Source organism: Hemibagrus wyckioides, linkage group LG03, assembly GCF_019097595.1.
Source record: "Hemibagrus wyckioides isolate EC202008001 linkage group LG03, SWU_Hwy_1.0, whole genome shotgun sequence".
NCBI classification, from domain to species: domain Eukaryota; kingdom Metazoa; phylum Chordata; class Actinopteri; order Siluriformes; family Bagridae; genus Hemibagrus; species Hemibagrus wyckioides.
The window spans coordinates 5765578-5786608 of NC_080712.1; the positions used below are offsets into that span (position 1 = coordinate 5765578).

Sequence of the window (21031 nt, forward strand, 5' to 3'; positions counted from 1 at the left end):
AAACTGTACAATGGTTGTACTGTTTGTATTTGATTGTGCTGTATTTCAGTGAAGAATGAATGAATAAAAAAAAAAAAAAAAGTAACCAACGTGGGACGGGGCTCCGCCCAGTATGCGCCAAGGCTGAAACAAGATCCAGCATTTTTGCCACTCTCATTGCAAAATCCATGTTGTTGATGGAATTTAGGGAGCACTGATTTGAGATTTTAATGGTTGAAATGTCTGGCAATAATAATCAGTAAGGTTGAGCATTCTGCAGATCGCTAATATCCCCACAGAGTTTACATAGTGTTTTCTTGGCATTAGAACTGGGGGGAATGTATATTTTCAAATATGACAACAGTGGTGAATTCCTGAGTTAAATATAATGGCCTGCATCTAATAGTCTATTAGCATCTAATAGAAACTCCATTAACAATGAACAGTAACTAGAAAAAAGCACTTCTTGCACCATTTTGTTTTGGTGTAAACAGACACACTGCCACCGTGAGCTGCAGACACACTTTCCACACAGAGCTGCATTTCTGCAGGCATGAAACAAGGTGAGCCCAGCTAGCTGAATGGTGGCATCTGGAATTCTGTTGCTGAGTCACTCTGTCGCTGTGAAAACAAAAAAGCAGCAGTCTCTAATCTCTCAGCATGTGGTTCGCTGGAGTTGGATGTAGTCCAGTTTATTGTCCATTAAGCAAATGTTAAACAGAATACAGGATACGAGAGCCAGCTGTCTAAGGTTTGTTTTTAGCCTAGCATGGACACCCACCCACTTTCTGCACTTCCGCTTCCTCAAGCACTGCTTCCGACGTCCATCTTGCAGTTTGGAGAAAAGATTTGCTTTTGCTGCAGATGCCAAAGGAGACAAAAAGGGAGAGGACTCACACCATTCTCTCAAGCAATGGGCATAAGTGCTAAGGCCCTGAACTGAGCACAACAGGTGCAGTCTGTCCTGCTCTGATGACTTATGGGGCAGAGGGCAGAAGGATTGCAGAAAGACTGGACGACCAACTAATAGCAGAGCCATTTCCAGAGACAGAAGTTCCTCAGAGGCTGACTCCATTGGCTTAAAGAGGGCTTAAAGAAGCCAAAGTCTGCAGGAAAGCCTTAGCTACCTGACACCACACAAAAAAAGTGAGAGATTAGAGAACTGCCATGTGACTTGCAGCAATAGCTGCAACATATAGCTCAATGTAGGGGATAATATGCCCTCAAAGAGTTGTGTCTGCAGGAACAGCACTGTGCTAACAGGGCAATGAACTAGTTCCTGATGATGCCAATTACACCAGAAGCAAAAGTTTGAGAGTCTCCACAACCTCAGAAGGGAGACTGGAGTCTAGGAGCTGATCCCTCTCAGGGGCCAGATCAAGAGGTTCCGAAGAATTCCCAAGGAGCACCGTCCAGAAGGGAAATTAGGTCCACACTCAGACTCAGGTGGGCCCATGAGGAGCTACCAGTAACAGGTAGACTGTCATGACATATCCTGGCTAAGTTGCTGTGTGCAGAGCTATCGGGGAAAGCATACAAATGGAGCCTTGCCTACGTTTGCACAGTGGCATCCAGCCTCCAAAGGGGCTAGTGAAAGAGAAAGCCACAGGGGACAATGGGTCGACAGTGGGCAAACAAAGCCACTTCCTCCTGGCCAAGAATTGCCATATGCATTCCACCGCCTACAGATGGAGCTGGAATTCACCATTCCATGCCATTCACACCTGGCAGAAGCAAGGTGGTCTGAGAGACTGGTGTTAGCCTATCGCTGTTCTCACCTTACCTGGTGCCCTGAAACAGTGAACTGGCAGGGACTAACCCAGGAGGCAGTGACATGTAGGTGCAGGAGCATGGGTGGGCATAGCTGACCCTTGAACCACCTGAGGTGGAAGGGTAGGCAGTAGTGAACATGGGAATCCCTAGAAACCCTAGCCCTCAGGCATTAGGATTCTTTTCTGACCCACCTGGTGGAGCTGTTCCTAAGCACTAACTGGCTGAACAGATTTTACAAAGGTGGGCTCATGCTGCACCGCTAGTCTTCTTTCCTGCCTCAGCAAGTGAGACTGGGGCCTGTGGCTACAGATTGATAGCTTCTTGCTGCAGCAAGGGAAGAACGGGAGAAATTGGAGTGGCTAAAAGAAAGGTTTTGTCCTTTTTTTTACCTCAGTCAAAATGCCTCTCCATGGCCATGGAATGACCGATGGCATTGACATCTGCTTTGTGGCACAGAGGGCTAAATTTGTAGCATGGCAGAGTTCAGACCTCATTAGTGATTCCCTCACCACAGACGAGCCAGCCTGGAACGCCAGCCCACATCGAGCTCCTCAGAATCCAATGAAGATAATAATAATTGCTCATTGTAATAATAATTACAAAGAGAGCTTTCTGAAGACAAACACACTGGAGTAATGTGATGTAGAGGTCCCTTTATGGTCTTGCTGGCATGCTTTGCTTCATGACATGACCTACCCAAGCCAATAAATCAGTATGATTTTACACTGAGCTTCATCCACAACTTCCACAAAGAAGTGTTCGCATAGCACAGTGTCATGTTCCCTCATAAGGAAACGGAATTCTGCATAGAACATTCTCATCCACCATAGGAACAGTAATTATGGGTTATTTACCAAGCATGATCAAAAATGAAATTCAAATCAAATTTGTTTTACAGATTCACTGTAACAAAAAAGGTACATTACTTACCTAAATGAGGTGGCAATGGGCACCCACCTTGTAAGTAACGCTCACACTCAAGTCTGCCGTGAAATTGCTGGGATTCTGAAAAAGAAAAAAGATAATTTCAACTTGGTAAAATTTCTTTAATTTCTTAATTAAATGAATTCATGCATTTATTAATGACTTAAATACATAATTAAACATTATTGTAATTTTACAATTTACTTGTGTTGGGTCCCCAACACATTTCTAACGAGCTGCCAGTAACTTGCAACCCACTTCTGAGTAGCTCACCTGGTTCACAGAATATGTACGAAATTGATAAAATCAAATTAACTCAATAAACCCGTTTGAAATTCATCCCAATCAAACTCACAGATTTCCTGCCCCTTTCCTGTGTTGTTCCAAAATCTGACTCAATGGACAAATTATACTCCTCCATGTATGCACTCACATCACACATTTTAATCCAGCCATTCATCAATCGAGTTTACATACAGATAGAACTTTACATGGAGGCTTGATATAAACTTAAATCTATAAGCACAAATTGACATAATTTGGATAAAGGATAAAGAAAAGACATAACAAATTCATTCAACTTGGAAGCCGATGGGGATTCCAAAGCATTAGAAATAAAGCTACCAAACTGCCAAAGCAAAACCGGTGAATGAATCTATCCTGCTGTACGAAAATTTAGGACCAGTGAGCTGTAGATATTTCTCATTAGTTCAGGTGGTATTTCATAGTAAAGTACTGTTTAATATTTCCCTTTTGCAATGGCATATGAATACCATAAAAATACTATCATTTAATCATATAAAGTCCAATACAATGTCATGTCTCTGTTTTCAAATACCTTCAATATCAACAATCGATATAAATAAATTAATTATTCTGTTGTCTGTAATAAGACTGGTCAGGGTATGGTTCCTGTGTGTACATTTGCTGTTGTTTAATTTGATTTTATTTATAATGTTACAATGCAGTCTAGGATTAAGCCGCACAGAGTGAATAGCTGAGGATTTAGTGAATTGATATATTTGTAATGGGGTAAGGAAAGACAGACACACTAGAGGATTGCCACAAATGTTAGTATATATTATTGTATATTGTGAAAAGTATATATATATACACACTATATTTATAGTTTTGGGATACCCCTCCGAATAATTGATTCAGCTGTTCCAATTACTTCCATAGCCACAGGTGTATAAACTCAAGCACCTAGGCATGCAGACTGCTTTTACAGACATTTATGAATGAATGGGTTGCTCTCAGGAGCTCAGTAAATTCAAGTGTGATACCGTTATAGGTTGCCACCATTGCAATAAGTCCATTTCCTCACTACTAAATATTACACACAGTTTCAAGATGGTTATGTCATCTTTGCAGAATCATTCACTCCCATTCAAACGTCCCCCACTTATGTATATGTATCCCTGTAAGCAGGTCAACACTGATCATGATGGTCTGTGTGTAACTGTTCTATAGAGCAGCCCAGGACATATGAGTGGGGGACATTTGAATGGGAGTGAATGATTCTGCAAAGATGACATAACCATCTTGAAACAGTACAAAAGCGTCTGCTGAGACCGAGTTCAGAAGTTGCTCCATGGACCAGCTGGCTCAGCTGATTCTCAATAAAGTCTATTTTTGGTATTACATTTCTGAGAGCTTCCTTGACAATGCCTGCATTCTCCGCCATTATATGTTTTGCATGGGGAACTTGATGGGGGAAAAAAAAGATCTTCCTATGTTAGTTATCCCTGCCTTTCGGGCTTAAGTAAAAATTTCAGCCTAGACGGCTTTAAAAAATACTGTAATGTATCAACCCTGAATATCTAATTACATATGGGCCATTAACCATTACTGTAGAGTGTGACATCACAGCTGGGACTCAAACTCCTCTATATTTTGACAAACGATTAATGTATCTGTAGATTTACCCTTGCTTGTGTGCAGCAATGTCAGTTTTTTTTTTTTTTTCATTAAATGAAAAATATGAAACCAAGCCAAATAATTAAGAAACACAGCTTAGTTGAATCATACTTACAACCAGAAGAAATCACTTACACAATGGTAAACTGTGAAGGCCCTGTCATATTGTGCCTTGGGAGCTAGCCGGTGATTTGACAGAAGTAGCTGAAGCAGAGCAGGAAGGCAGAGACTGGAGTCTGGAATGAACCAACCTTCACAGACTGAACACAAAAGTATACATAAAATTCAGCACATGAATAATGAAATATGTACATATTTTATGGGTATATACTATGTGTTTGTATAAATATGCTGATGCATTTTAAAGCATTCTCTATTCAGTACTTATTTGAAGTCTTTACACTTCCAACATCGTGATCAGCAATACATTTCTTACTATTGTGAATATGCTGGTGCTTTTTCAAACCACTTGTAAAGCTAAAACTCTTCCCACAGTGGGAGCACTGATACGGCTTCTCGCCTGTGTGAACACGATGGTGAGTTTTTAAAGCACTTGAATGTGTAAAATTCTTTCCACAGTATGAGCACTGATATGGCTTCTCTCCTGTGTGAATGCGCTGGTGAGTTTTTAAAGCACTTGAATTTGTAAAACTCTTCTTACAGTGTGAGCACTGATATGGCCTCTCTCCTGTGTGAGTGCCCTGGTGAATATTTAAAGCATTTAACTGTTTAAAACACTTTCCACAGTGTGAGCACTGATACGGTTTTTCTCCTGTGTGAATGCGTTGGTGCGTTTTTAAAGCACTTGAATTTGTAAAACTCTTCCCACAGTGTGAGCATTGATATGGCTTTACTCCTGTGTGAATGCACTCATGAACCTTTAAATCTTTCGTGTCTCTAAAGCATTTTCCACAGTTTGAACAGCAATAGGGCTTTTCTCCTCTGTGAATATGTTTCATATTTTTGAAATAAATATGAATTCTTACCAAGTTGAAATTCTTTCTTTCTTTCTTTCTTTCTTTCTTTCTTTCTTTCTTTCTTTCTTTCTTTCTTTCACGGCAGTCTTGTATCTGAGGAACTCACCTATTTGTCACTATTAGGCAGTCAGAAGATTTTGAAAATTCTACAGAAACACCCTTTGTGTTGTTACAACACACACGGAGACAGAGAGCAGATCCAACACGGCTTTTAATAACCAAGGCAGGGGAAAAAAAGGCAATATGACGAACGGAAATATCCAACTTGAAATACTAGAGCAGTAACTCGGTACTCTCACTTGAACAGTCTCAATACTAGCCGCTGTGCTCTGCAGGTGAGGGCTTTAAGTAGGCACCGTGTGATTGGGTGCAGGTGGCGCGATTAAAAGTCCAGTGATTGGGAGCGCGGGGGTGCGGCTGAGGTGTGTGTGCCGGTGACAGTACCCCCCCCACGGGCGTCTCCAGACGTCCGAGGGTGGCCGCGGCCTCTGGGATCGGGTCGGTCTGGGTGGTGCTGATGGAAGTCGGCGAGCAGTGCCGGATCGAGGATGTCATCCCGGTCCACCCATGATCTTTCCTCGGGACCATACCCCTCCCAGTCGACCAGATATTGTAGACGGTCGTCTGGAGTCCATTATCTCTCGGACCTGGTAGACCGTGTTGTCTGCGTCGATCTGGGGTGGCGACGAGATCTCGGACTCTGTAGGAGGAGGGAGAACAGGGTTAGTGTATGGTTTCAGAAGAGACACATGGAAGGTGGGTGAGATGCAGTAGTGCGCAGGTAGGACGAGTTCGTAGGACACATCATTTATGCGCCTACGGATGTTGAAGGGACCAATATAGCGGGGGCTGAGCTTTCTACAGGGCAGTTTGAGGCAGATGTCCCGGGTGGAAAGCCATACTCGGTCACCTGGATGGTAGCACGGTGCTTCTTTGCACCGTGCATCTGCTTGGTGCTTCTGCTGGCGAATAGCGCGGCGGACATGTGCCGATTCCCAAACCCTCTCACTCTCTCGGAACCAGTGGTCGACCGAAGGTATTTCAGCGGGTTCGCCAGACCACAGGAACAGAGGCGGCTGATAGCCGAGTATGCACTGAAAAGGGGTGAGTCCGGTGGTTTCTTGGCGGAGTGAGTTTTGTGCATACTCAGCCCAGGGCAGGTATTGGCTCCAGTCATGCTGGCGTACATGGCAGTATGCTCGGAGGTAGCACCCAATTTTCTGGATTTTCCGTTCTGTTTGGCCGTTAGATTGTGGGTGGTAACCAGAGGATAAGCTTACAGATGTACCCAGTTGTCCTAAGAAACCTCTCCATACCCTGGAGATAAACTGGGGCCCTCTATCTGACACAATATCTTCGGGAATGCCGAAGTGTCTGAACACTTGGTGGAAGAGGGCTTTAGCTGTTTCCAGGGCAGTGGGTAGGCCCTTGAGGGGTATGAGTTTACAAGCTTTCGAAAATCGGTCTACCACGATGAGGATGGTGGTGAAGCCTTCCGATGCGGGCAGGTCGGTGATGAAGTCCACTCCCAGATGGGACCATGGTCGGTGGGGAATAGGGAGTGGCATGAGTTTCCCTTCCGGTAAGCGGCGGGGTGTGGAAATCATGGCACAAACGGAACAACCTTTCACAAACTGGTTTACATCCTTACTCATTTTTGGCCACCAATACCTGTTCTGGAGGAGTGAGAGGGTGTGTTGTCTGCCCAGATGGCCGGAGCCTAGAGAAGAGTGTACAGAGTCCAGGAGGTTAAGACGGAGGGGCGCGGGAACGTAGATTTTGCCTACGGGGCTCCCCGGCGGAGCGGGTTCATTCGCGGAGGCGGCACGGATTTCCTCATTGACGGCCCAGAGGATGGGGCAGACGAACAGATCTGGAGGTAGTACCGGTTCAGATTCATCGGATTGAGGGTCTGGTGAATACATTCTGGATAGGGCATCTGCTTTTGTGTTTTTAAAACCGGGACGGTAGGAGACTGTGAATCGGAACCTCGTGAAGAACAGCGCCCAGCGCGCTTGTCGTGGGTTTAGGCGTTTGGCTTCTTTGAGGTATTGTAGATTTTTGTGATCAGTGATGACTTCAAAGGGATGGACAGCCCCCTCCAGCCAGTGCCGCCATTCCTCCAGTGCCAACTTGATTGCTAACAGCTCATGGTTTCCAATGTCATAGTTACGCTCCGCCGGGGTTAGTTTCTTTGAATAGAAGGCGCATGGGTGGAGTGCCAGGGGCTCACCTCCTCGTTGTGATAGCACCGCTCCTACTCCTAGCGCAGAGGCATCTACCTCGACTACAAAGGGCTGGCTAGGATCAGGATGTCGTAATGTAGCTTAGGTTGGAAGGCTTCGACCGCTAATTTTGACCAGGTGAGTGTCTTAGGCTGTCCACCTAATAATGAAGTGAGGGGAGCAGTGATTTGGCTGTAGTTGTGGATGAAGCGGCGGTAGAAATTCGCAAACCCCAGAAACCGTTGCAGCTCCTTGACTGTCTCTGGCTGCGGCCAGTTCATTACTGCGTCTACTTTAGCCTGGTCCATCTTAATACCCACAGTGGAGATGATGTAACCCAGAAACTGCACGACGGTTTGGTGGAACTCGCACTTTTCAAGTTTGAGGAAAAGGTGATGACGGCGGAGGCGGTCGAGTACCTGACGGACATGGTGTATGTGCTTCGAACGGTTGGAAGAGTAGATTAAGATGTCATCAATGTATACGATGACGAACCAGTGGAGCATATCACGGAAGATTTCGTTCATGAAGTTTTGGAATACCGCTGGGGCATTTGCGAGCCCATATGGCATGATCCGGTACTCGTAGTGCCCAGAAGGTGTGATGAACGCCGTCTTCCACTCATCTCCCTGACGAATGCGGATGAGGTTATATGCACTTCTCAGGTCCAGCTTGGTGCGAGCTCCACGTAACTCCTCGAGAGCAGCTGGTACTAGTGGCAAGGGGTAGGCGAATTTCACCGTTTGGGTATTAAGATTCCGGTAATCGATACACAGTCAAAGCCCGCCATCCTTTTTCGCCACAAAGAAGAAGCTGGAAGCCGCCGGGGAGGTCAAAGGGTGTATGAACCCCTGGCGGAGTGCCTCCTTGATGTATTCTTCCATGGCCTTGTGCTCCGGGACAGACAGGGGATAGATACGCCCTTTGGGCATCTTAGCGTTGGGCAGAAGGTCCACAGCACAATCCCAGGATCGATGTGGTGGGAGCTTTGTAGCGGCGACTTTGCTAAACACCTCCGCGTAATCCCGATACTCTCCTGGGAGGTCCACCTCACGGCCAGTAGGGGGGCTCTCGATGTTCGTGTGATTGGGTGCAGGTGGCGCGATTAAAAGTCCGGTGATTGGGAGCGGGGATTGGGGTGCAGCTGCGGTGTGTGTGCCGGTGACATGTGTTAGTAATGAAGTGAGAGAACTCTGAAAGTCTACTAAAATGTCCTGCAAAATGAAATCCTTAAAAAGAGCAAAGCGACAAACAAAATCCGAACCCTTTAGATGTCTAATTATGAAATAATTCAATCAAACCTGGAAATTGACTCATGATACCGAGTATGAAGCATTCAGCTGCCGGGTCAAGATGTGTAGAAACATACAAAATTAATATATATTTCTGCTTTATATTTTCCTCTGAGTAGATTCCATCAATAACACAGTCAAAACTTTCCATTGGATATGTCCCTAGGAACCGTTACAACAATTACTTTACACACATTTAAGTTAAAAGCAGCATATGTAACTATTTTTTCAAAAGGAGACAGTTTTGGGTGTGGGAAAAGGAACTATGATAACCTCAATTAATTTTTCTGCTTCAGTGAATTGTATGTGAGATTCCTGTATGTCCATAAGACTGGGCTTCCACACCCATTCATGTTACATAAACTGCATTTAACCTCCTGGATATGTACTTGGTTATTTTTAGTCATCCTACATACTAAATATGTGCTTACTAACAATCAGAAAATGTGTTCTTTGAGATAAACATTTACCATAAACGAAACTTCCATTTGTTGGAACATGAAACATTAAATTGAATCATTCCAATCTAGTCAATTTGTGGAACCTATGAACATAAATGAAGCAAAAGGTGAAACAAAATACACTCTATTTTCAGCATCAGTATCAAGGCCACCTGATTTCAGCAGCCATTCTTCTTTTTGGTCTACCCTGGCATTAAAGTCAGTTACGTGACTACAATAAAATCTAGGTACTCTGGAGTGCTAAGGTCACTTTATTGAGTGCCCAAGTGCAAAAATTAAGGATCAGTGGAAACTGATTTCAAACTGAGTGCAAACTTTTCAGCTTGATGCAATGCATCCGCATTTCTGTGCAGGGCTCCAGCTCAGTATTCCACCCAGAACGAGAAGTCCTGCAGAGCAAGGAACCACCAAGTTGCCTGGGCGTTGGTGTTCTTTGCTCTGTCCATCAAGTACAAAGGAGCATGGTCAGTTAAAAAGGGTGACATGCAGACCTGCACATGATTGCAAGGGCTTCTCGCTCCACCACAGAGTACTTCCTTTCTGCAGGGTTTAGTTTGCATCTGATGTACAGTCCCGTTTCTGAAGCATCAGTGTGGATGATGAAGGGGAGGTTGAAGTTGGGGTTCCGAAGTACTGTGCATGACAAATGTGCTGGAGACGTTTGTGACCTCGACTTGCTGTGAAGACCAGGCCTTCAGTCCTTGGCATCACTTAATGCTGGTGGCATGGAGAGGGGACATCAGAAGCATTGTGTGAGGAAGCGGAAGCACAGCAAGCAAGCAGGTGGCCGTGCTGGGGTACCTTGTTTTGTGCCCGAACACCTCCCTCTGCAATTTGATCCTGGACTTAGCAATTAGTCTGGATACAGCGTCTCCAGCACCAACAGACTGAGCACTGGAGCCCCTCAGTGCTGTGTGCTCAGCCCACTGTTGTTCACTCTGCTGACTAACATTTTTAGCACTGCACATCATCAAGTTTGAATATGACACAACCATGGTGGGTCTCATCAGCAAGTACAATGAGTCAGCATACAGAGAGGAGGTGCAATATCTAACAGCCTGGTGTAGAGCCAACAACCTGTCTCTGAACATTGGCAAAACTAAAGGGTTGGTTGTTGACTTCAGGAGAGCACAGAGTTCATTTTCCACTGAACATTGATGGATCCTCCATGGAGATTGTCAAGAGTACCAAATTCCTTGGTGTTAATCTGGCAGAGAACTTCACCTGGTCACTCAATGCTTCATTAGCAAAAAAGCACTGCAGCATCTCTGCTTTCTATGAAGGCTGAAGAAAGCCAATCTCCCTCCCTAATCCTGACCATGGAGGGACCATTCAGAGAATCTTGAGCAGCTGCATCACTGCCTGGTTTGGGAACTGCACCGTCTTGGATCGCAAGACCCTTAAGCGGATAGTGAGGACAGCTAATAAGATCATCTGAGTCTCTCTCTCCTCTATCACAGCCATTTATACTACACACTGCATCCTCAAAGCAAACAGCATTGTGGATGACCCCACACACCCTTCCCACACACTCTTCACCCTCCTGCCATCTGTAAAGAGGCACCGGAGCATTTGGGCCCTCACAACCAAACTGTGTAACAGTTTCTTTCCTCAAGCCATCAGGCTCCTCAACACCCAGGACTAAACTGTACAAAACTCTCTCTCTCACACACACACACACACACACTCAGGACTAAACTGTACAAAACTCTCTGTCTCTCTCACACACATACACACACACACACACACACACACACTCTCTCTCTCTCTCTCTCACCTGTGTGGACACACACATAATTTATATTGTTCATTACTTATTGCACTGCCTCAACCCTTTATTTCATCTGCTGCTATATTTATATTTATGTTAATTTCTATTTTGCACTACCTCAACCGCTGCTACTGTATTTTTGCACAATACATGTTATCAGGCCTCTATATATATGTTACAGTCATATATGTTATTAGTTATATGGTTTTTTCTACAGTTTCTCAAAGTTGTACATCATTTCATTTCATTTCATTTCATTTACATTTCACTGCACTTTTTTTTTTTTGGCGCTAAGTGTCCTGTGTTTTTGTGTTGTCTTACTTGTACTTGTCTTCTTGTTGCTCTGTTTGCACCTAGGACAAACGTCTGTCCTAGCTCTGTGTTGTTGTTGTATGTTTATGTAGCACCAGGTCCTGGAGAAATATTGTTTCATTTCACTATGTAATGCATCAGCTATATGTGGTTGAAATGACTATAAAGCTTCTTGAATCTTGAATCTGAATCTTGAAAACAATTCAATTCAATTCACTTGAATTGATCATTCATGTTGATTTAGGCGTGATGAAAAGTTTTGTAGCGTCTCCAGGTTGGCTCACTTGCTCATGGGGTCAGTTGCATCCTTCTCAAAAACTCAATTAACCATTACACAGTTCACAACTGACCTATTTAGCTTATAGTTATTTCATTTTGACTCAACTGACATGCTGTAACTCATGGGAGCCAGGCTCCAGGATCTCTGATGGCTCTGGATAACCAATGACCCCACCCCCACCCCCCACCCCAACGAGACTGGAGACAAAGGAGGAATCCTGCCTCCATGAATGTTGGAGTTTTGCAGACCATCAGTACTGATAGCCCAGCCTCACACCCCTGGAACTCCATATCAACTTGTGACCCTAACATGAAAATCACCCTGCGCCTAGCAGTTTTACTGCCGTTAAAAGTCAACAAGAATTCCCTAATCTAAACCGAATCAATGCCTTGACCAGGGGATGACCAAAGTTCTGACTGAAGACACACACACACACACACAGACACACACATACACACACACCCACACGCGCACACACACACACACCCAAAGCGTCTGGAAACGCTCATCCTGACCCCCACACACACACACATTAGGAGAGTTCCTTTATTCAAGTTTCAATAAAACAATAGTAAAACCCTACCTGACCCATGCCTAACACACCTGTATATATGTATTCCCCTTTTGCCTTTATATTTTTATGGTTGTATTATCACTCATGACCTGGTGTTCTGTGTTTTCATGAAACAGAACATGTTTTATAAGATAAGATTATATGTTTTAATTGCCTATACCCAGTTTCCTTTCCTCTCATACTGTCTTTTCATGTCTACTATCAAAATGATCCTCTTTTACTTTTATAAGCCATAGTGTATGCCATATGGTCATTCAAGGACATGACATGAGCCTACTATACTTTAACTGAAACTTTATCCATTCCCCGACTTCACCATAAAGTATGCAAATGAGTGACCGAGCGGAGACAAAGAAACTCTTTCCCTCCAAAAGTTTCAGGTGTTGGATTGGTCACTCTAAAAACTGGGCGCGACCAAGGGATCAATAAAAACCCTAAGCACCCATCTATCGTTGCTCAGCTTTTTGCTCTGCTCAGCTCGGTTCGGCTCGGCTCGGCTCGTGCCAACCCTGGCACGATCTCTTCTATCGTCGCCCGACTTGACGCCGATCCTTCTTCGGGACAAGACTTTCACTTTCTTCTGAGATTTTGTCGGCAGCTTCAGTCGAAGAACTTTGTTTGCACCACCGAAACCCTTTTCGTTCCAGCGGAATCTCTTGCTTTTTCTTGCTAATTACCCTGACGATTCTCACACGGTTGTAATCAAAACTTTATTTGAAACTTGCCATATTTGATCTCTTCTCTCTTTCCTTATCTCTCTCTCTCTCGTTCTGATTTCCTCCGTATTCCCTTTGTTACTCTCTATCTTTCTTTGCCTCCTTATCCCCTCTCTATAGGCCTTATTCTGTCTTTTATGTATGTGTGTCGTAGTTAGTATGTGTTGTGTGTTTTTGTGTCATTAAATGCATTTTATTCATGAGTGATTGTCTCTGTGCTTTGCTCACAATTTCGGGGTCCCTGAACATTGCTCTTGCTACATGCTAAATTACAGCTAGTACTTTATAAAGTAGTTATTCTTTCATGGCCAGGAAGATAATTTTCCCTGGAATTAATACATAATTATACTGTCTGTTCGGTGGACGAATAAATCAAATAATTGTGTTATTGATTCTCTAACAGTTAGCTCTAAAACTCCCATTTGAATATTTATAATTAATTATAACCAGTTATAATTACACTTAAATATTTAAATTTTGAGCTAAATACGTTACAGTTTATATAGCTCTTCCTGTCCTATACTTGTAAAGCAATGGAGCTCTAACTGGAGTTTTAGGCAGGACTGAATCACAAGATGCTGTCAAAGGTTGAACATCCACAATTTTGTTCCTGATACTATACATTGTTTCAGTGAAGAATTTCATACTACTAAACTGTGATGGAGTACTCTTTTCAGGTATCTGATTTTTTGTTAGTATAGCCACTGTACTAAATATGAACCTGGGATTGTTTTGTTTATTTTCTATCAGTTTGCTCAGGTAGTCAGCCCTAGCAAACTGTAGAGCCTGTCTATAGCTGGCCATACCGCATTTCATAATTTTCATATAATTAATTAAAAACTTCTAATAACAAACAACATGTGTTACTCTTATGCTATATGTTCTAAAATTTCTTGTATATACTAAATAACTGAACTAAACAGCGATGGTTGCTCTGGTCAAGACTTGTGGAGTCTCTCGGACTCTCTCTCTGGTAAGATCCCCACCTGTTACGGCAACACCCCGGCCCAACACTGGATCTGGACATGTGTGGCAGGGACCTCACGGTCATTGGCATCGATCTGTCCATTCAATTTGATGGTCACCGTTGGTGCTTTTGGGGGACTGTACACATGTGGGGCAAAGCTGGACAGACAGGGCTTCATAGTGAATGTGGAGACCATGGGTCTGGCTCATGTCATGTGTCTCGTTGCTCACCCATTGTCGATCTCCAGTGTTGCGAGAGCGCGCTCATGGCTCTCCATCATCTTGCAGGAGTTGGTGCTTCTTTGTAGCCCAATGACCATACGCTTGGCATAGTATGCCAGATAGGCTGTCGTAGGGAAAAAATGGGCTAGTATACAGGCTCATTCATTTTTGTCCCACCTATCTCATATATCCACGCTCTCAAACATATATAGAGGTAGGCCTCAACATCGTCATCTCTAGTGAGTTTGATGAGTACACATTGGGAATTGTGGCAGGAGTCAGGGAGGGGAGTAGCAGTGGTGGGTGGGTGCTTTTTTAGGGAGACAAGTTCCGCAATGACCAACTGTGGCATCAGTGACAAGCAAGCACAGACACAAAGAAAACAGAATTAATGGTGCAAACAAGGATTTACAGTTTGTAAAAAATTGTTCCCAAGTTTAATAAAAGTGCAAAAATTAAGGAGCAGTTCAAACTGATATGAAGATGTGGCTGTGCTGGTGGTGGGGTGAAGAAATGGCAGTATTCCAATGAGCCATGGAAGAGCAGGTGAGGCAGCCACACAGAGGACATTGCAAAGCACAATGTGCAAAGAAGGTGAAAGAGCACAAAGAGCAGGGTGCATAGTCAGCTACAATCAGGAAGATTCTGCAAGAGAAACACAGAAACAAAGCCACCGTTGATACCAGATCAAGCGATTTACTTCCCCAGCTGTCCTGCACCTCATTGATCACTCTCTGTTTCTCCTGGAGGGTAAAGAATGTTTTTGGAGGCAATGACTGGCCTGCTTTTCTTTACATCTCTGCCCCACAATGCCGTCACCTCTGCAGTCACTGTCCTTGGTGCTGAACTGGCTCTGACTTTTCAGTGTAATGGTAGTAGCAGCATGAGGAGCGATTTTTAGATGTTTGATAGTGGTGTGGTTTTGCTGTCACAGTATTTAATAAATAATGTAAAATATATATGGCTTAACAATAATTCTGCATCATTGTTTGGTCAGTATTACAAAGTGGTCTTATATTTTATGAAGTGATTATAGGACATGATCATGATTGCAGGGATTACGCTACTCAGCATAAAACACAGTGATTGCAGACCATACAACTAATAAACTAGTGTAAATACTCACCCAAAATTTTGAGTGCAAACCTTACCAACGATGGGGTCTGCTTCAATCATAGAGAAGAAATATACAACTAAGCAAAATAATTAAAGGAAAACATTACAATGAATAATGTGAAGTAGGAGAGTTTATTTGAATCATATGTACAGCCAGAAGAAGTCACTTTTACAGTGGGAAAATGTTATGGCCCAGTCTAGGCTTTGGCTTAGGCTAAAAAGAGTAAGTAAAGGCAAGGGTTTTTGTATATAAGGTGGAGTGGAATAAGTATATTGTGCTCTAAGAGATAACCAATGATGAAACAGCAGTGTCACATAGCAAATGGAGCAGTAGCAAAATAAGAGCAGGAAGGCTGAGACTCCTCATCCTCGTTTAAATGGACTTAAGTTTTTACAACTCTTCCCACCTTGTCACCAGCAATAAATTTCTCTCTATTGTGAATAAGCTGGTGCTTTTTCAACCCACTTAAATGCGTATAACTCTTCCCACAATGTGAGCACTGACACGGTTTTTCTCCTGTGTGAATGCGCTGGTGGCTTTTACAAGCACCTGACTGTGTAAAACTCTTCCCACAGTATGGACAATAATATGGCTTTACTCCTGTGTGAATGCGTTGGTGAGTTTTTTAAGCACTTGAATGTGTATAACTCTTCCCACAGTATAAGCACTGATACGGCCTTTCTCCTGTGTGAAGGCGCTGGTGGCTTTTAAAAGCACCTGACTGTGTAAAACTCATTCCACAGTATGAACAGCAATGTGGCTTTACCCCTGTGTGAATGCGCTCGTGAATTTTTAAATCATTTAAACCTTTAAAATTTTTCCCACAGTTTGAGCAATGATGTGGCTTATCTTCTGTATGAACAAGTTGGTGTCGTTTTAAAGAATGTGAACATGCATAATTCTTGCCACAGTATAAGCAGTAATAGGGTTTCTCTCCTCTGTGAATGCTTTGGTGAATTTTTAAAGTACGTGAATCTGTAAAATTTTTCCCACAGTGTGAGCAGTGATACAGATTCTCTCCTGTGTGAATGCGCTGGTGAATTTTTAAAGCACTTGAATGTGTAAAACTCCTCCCACACGCTGAACACCGATATGGCTTCTCTCCTGTATGAATGTGTTTGTGCTTTTTTAAATCACTTGACTGTGTAAAACTCTTCCCACAGTATGAGCACTGGAACGGCTTCTCTACTGTGTGAATGCGTTGGTGAGTTTTTAAAGCACATGAATTCGTAAAACTCTTCCAACAGTATGAGCAATGATATGGCTTCACTCCTGTGTGAATGCGCTCATGAACTTTTAAATCCTGTGTGTCTCTAAAACTCTTCCCACGGTGCGAGCAGCAATGAGGCTTCTCTCCTGTGTGAATGCGCTCATGTTTTTTGAGATATCGACTGCAAGCAAAATTCTTCCCACACTCTGAGCACTGATACGGCTTGTCTCTTGTTTGAACGTACTGGTGTGCCTTTAAGTGACTTGGTTGTGTAAAACTTTTCCCACATTGTGAACAGCAATATGGCTTCTCTCCTGTGTGAATGCGCATGTGTTTTTTGAGAATACTTGGCTTGGCAAAACTCCTCCCACACTGTGAGCAGTAGTAAATTTTGCTCTTTCCCATTCTGCACAAATCCCTTTGTGGTGATTTATATTGTGGAGACAGCCAGACAATGATGTTTCACTCTGTAACAGAAGAGTAGATAAAACATTCATCTTAGCTTATTAGGTGCTAAACAAATATCATTTGTTTTATTCATCAGTCACAGAAACTGAAAGAAAGCAAGTAAATGAACAAGAAGCAGCATGCTTCAGCATCAGTGTTCAGGTAAACATATTGCCCCTTCACAAATAGAGCTCCCAACAAGAATTATGGACAAGATTTTTAAGGTTATCTCGGGTGTTGCATGGTTTCTGGCTATTTAGTGGCTTGACAGGTTGTTTCTTTTAGCAATGCTATGAATTATACATCAGGTAAAATAAGCATTAAACATGTCACCATTTTTCTCAGTAAATATATTTTTAAATGTGGTAGTGACATGAAATTTTCACCAGATAGTTAACGACCCATGCGATCCACACATCCAAAGAAATCAAACCATTAGGGCTGAAACAACAAATCGATTAAAACGATAATAATTGATCATGAAAATCGTTGTCAACGAATGACATTATCGATTAGTTGGCCACCGCACGTCACCATGCATTCAATGACAGCGTTGTTCCATGCGCACATCGGAAGAATGGCGGAGGACAGTACAAGCGCGTCGAATAGAAGTGTGCGACCCAAGTCCTCTAAGGCATGGGAGCATTGCATTTTAAATTCCGCGCGAAATGTAGTAATTTGCAAAGCGGAGCGTCAATGGCACGTGATGAACGAGCACATAAAACGGAAGAATGCGGGAATCATAGATGAAGGTGAAACTTCAGGATGGTAAGTTTAATGCAGATTTGTCACGTGCCATATTTGTGTGCTTGATGTGTTGGTCATTCACACAGAACGTGTTTTATTCCTAACTCCTTTTCCATTATTTTTCAGTGAATGCAATATACAAATGTGTTTGACCGTTGTGTGCGCATCTTTTGCAACCCCTCACGTGTCTCATGTTAAAATGATTTCAACTTTTCCAAGCAGTGCAGCTCATCAATGTCACTCACAGAACATTGGACCAATCAGAAGAGTTGCAAGCTTCGTTTACAGTAGCAGGTTGTCATGGCAATTTCATGGCACATCCTGAGACCTTTTCGTTCTGTACTGTTTTTTAAAACCATTCCTGAGCACCGCATCTTGCATTTGTATACGCAAACATGCCTTCTGTGTGAATGCTTTATTTGCATGCTTACTGTGTCCGGTGTTTATTGTGTAACGAGCACTGCGTTACTCCTCATTTACAATGTAGATAATAAACAGCGCTAATAGATGAAGTGCAAGGCCTTTAAGTACTGTCAAATTAAAACAGTTTAATCAAGATAAACAAACAATATTTGTTTTTAATTAGTATTTGTTACCAATTAAAAAGAATAATATAATCCATAAATAAAACATATGGTGCAGTGAAAGGAGATTTTTCTTGATTTAACACATTTTAATTGTAAGTGCTTTTTGTGCATAACAAAAACTTGCAAATACATACATTTTATTATTTAGAAATTGTTTGGTCACTGTCAATGGTTGAAGACCAAGGCTTTAAAAGCATGATCAGTGTACTCAATGCAGGATACACACTTCTGTCTAGACCACATTTTATTAAATTGATGGAGAAAAGTAAACAGTAAAGTAAAGTCAACGACAGTGAGAGCAGAATTGCTTTAACTGCAGATAATTGGACAAGCATAGCCACTGAAGCCTACCTGGGAATTACATATCATTATATAGGGGATGAGTGGAAGATGAAGTCTGTATGCCTCTCTACCATGCCACTTGAAGACAGACATACAGCAGTGAAATTCCCACAGAGAAAATCATTGCTGTTGTACACAACAATGGTGCCAACATAGTGGCAGCAGTAAACATAGTGGAGAAGAAATTTGGATGGGCCAGTATCCGCTTCACTGGCCACACACTGCAGCTGGTGATCACTGCTGCATTAAAGACTAAAGCAATTGAAAGAGCTGTTGGGGCTGCAAGGTTTCTTGTTGAACATTTAAAAAAAAGTGATCTAACCAGCAGCAAGTTGAAAGAAAAACAAAAACAAATGGTATCATCTGAACACACACTTTTTCAGGACGTCAGTAGAAGGTGGAACAGCACGTACTACATAAGCCAAGTGATTGAGCAAAGGTGGCCTGTCACTGCAGCCCTCTCTGACCTATCCATCACACAAAAAGGCAAACGCTATCTTGACTTAAAAGCTGACCAGTGAAGTCTAATTGAAGAGCTTTCCACTGCTCTAAAACCTTTTGAATGTGCCGCTGTATTCATGAGTGGACAAGAATATCTCACAATCTCTTCAGTGCCTGCATTTGTAAAAGGACTGTTGAGGTCCACTGAGGGTGCTTCCTTTGATTCAGCTCCGTTCAAGTCTTTCCAGGCCATTGCAATAAAGCAGCTTCGAAACAGATGGAAGGAAATTCTTTTTGACAAAGTACCCAACACAGTAATCCTCTCATCTGTCCTGGATCCAAGGTTCAGGAAGTTGAAGTTTCTAATGCCTGAACAAATTATAAATGTGCAAGCAAAATTGTAAACAGAGGCACTTGCAGTGAGAAAGGGAATGGTGCAGCAGCAGCAAACATCCAGTTCAGTAACTACAGTTGATGAACCGTCAACATCTGACTCTTACCTTGACTCACTGCTTGAGTCTGGAGGCAGCAGTGAGGAAGAGAATAAAGATGAACAAGCTGAGGCAGTCATCACTAGTCAACTTAGAAACGAAGTCCAGGCTTACTTGCCGGAGAGGTCCCTTGCCAAGGAAAAAAACCCTTTGGACTGGTGGAGGGAGAACAATGCAAACATTCCCACATTGGCGAAACTGGCAAAATCATAGTTATGCATCCTGGGCACCTCAACTACATCTGAGCACCTCTTCTCTGCTGCGGGCAATACAGCTTCCAAAAAGCCTCAGCAGGAGCATGTGGACATGTTAACATTTTTGCATTGCAATGCAGAATTTCTAGAAGCCTGAATGAATCTTTACTTGGTTGTCTAACAGTTCTGCCCCATGAAGAAAGGGAGGTGCAAAAAGGCATAGAAAGCCAAGAAACCAGCTGATATCACTTAGTAATTATAAAGCAATCCTACCCCTTGTCAGTGCAAATTAATATTTGCTGGTTCAGTCCCAACTGATGGCCTATAAAAAGGTGTCTCATTACTAAGGTGTCACACAAGAAACATCTCATGATGGGTAAAAGCAAAGAGGTCTCTCAAAACCTTCCCAGAAGAACATCATTTCAACATAAACCAGCCATGACCAGGTGCTCCACAAAAGATTTCTGACAGTGGAGCGAAAAGAATTAGCAGAAAAGTTGTCAAACAGCCAAGGACAACTTGTGGAGAACTTCAGAAACACCTAGAATTAGAAGGAAACAATAAGTAATGCACTCAACTGCCATTACCTGTATGGTAAGAGGGGCCAGCGGCGAGTCTACGACCATCAGTCCCTTCCAAGCCACTGCTCAAGATCCGCATCTCAGTTGACCAGCGGGGCTACAAACTATCTGCCTTTGTGGACTCCGGAGCCGACTCTAAATTTATGGATCAAGACCTGGCTAAACAACTAGGCCTCAAGACGGTGCCTCTGTTCTCGCCCCTCCAAGTTCAGGCCTTGGACGGCCACGTCCTCCATCATGCCTCCCAACGCACTAAACCCTTGCTTGTCACCATCTCTGAACATCACCAAGAGTGGTTGTCTTTTCTTCTGATCCCTTCACCATTTGCCCCTGTTATGTTGGGCTTTCCATGGCTCCGGAAGCACAATCCTCACGTGGACTGGACCAGCGGCCGTATTCTGGATTGGGGCACCTACTGCCTAGCCCATTACCTAGGATCTGTACCTCCGACCAAGGTGTCTGACATGGACGAACCACCCCCT

At 43.2% G+C, this 21031-nt stretch overlaps 1 pseudogene; it reads right to left on the reverse strand.

Annotated features, from left to right (window-relative positions):
- Positions 1–1058: 1058 nt before the first annotated feature.
- On the reverse strand, positions 1059–17124 carry LOC131347313 (zinc finger protein 420-like; annotated as a pseudogene).
- Positions 17125–21031: the final 3907 nt, after the last annotated feature.